Here is a 602-nt window from a genome sequence, read left to right as displayed (position 1 = left end):
GCTGACTGACAGACATTTTAAGTTGATGTTTGTTAATGCCGTAGTCTAAACATCAACTCAGACCATCATCTTGTCGCAGTAAAAGTACGAAAATAATAAGAAACAGCTGAACTTTTTTCCGCTAAATCTTTTCAATAATTCCAATAATGTCGGCAGGCGATGGGGACATATACGTCACTTTCTACGCACAACTGGGAAATATTTCATTAGTTTCTATCGTCCCCTATGACGAAAGCAATAGTACAATGAAATGTGTCGACAAACTACTGATAGAAATGATTACCGTTAGTTCTACCAATTTTTTAACGTCAAATCAATCTCAATACTTAAGTTTAGAGCATCAATCCTATAAGCACAATATGGTGATTTGCATACAAATATCCAAACTGTACTGAAAGTATGGAAAGACTATTTCTCCAAACTATTATCTGAGAAGGACAATATCGATTCCAGCTTCGAAAATGATAATGTTGCAATTCTATCATCTAGCCATACCCAAGTGTGTGCTATATATATTGACTAAAAGACAACAATGTGGTAAGAGGAGATAGTTTACATAGGCTTATCTGTATCTTAGTAATTGCGCCTAATATTGTGGGATC

Source organism: Teleopsis dalmanni, chromosome 1 (assembly GCF_002237135.1).
Source record: "Teleopsis dalmanni isolate 2A chromosome 1, ASM223713v2, whole genome shotgun sequence".
Classification (NCBI taxonomy): Eukaryota; Metazoa; Arthropoda; class Insecta; order Diptera; family Diopsidae; genus Teleopsis; species Teleopsis dalmanni.
This window is presented reverse-complemented; position numbering follows the sequence as displayed.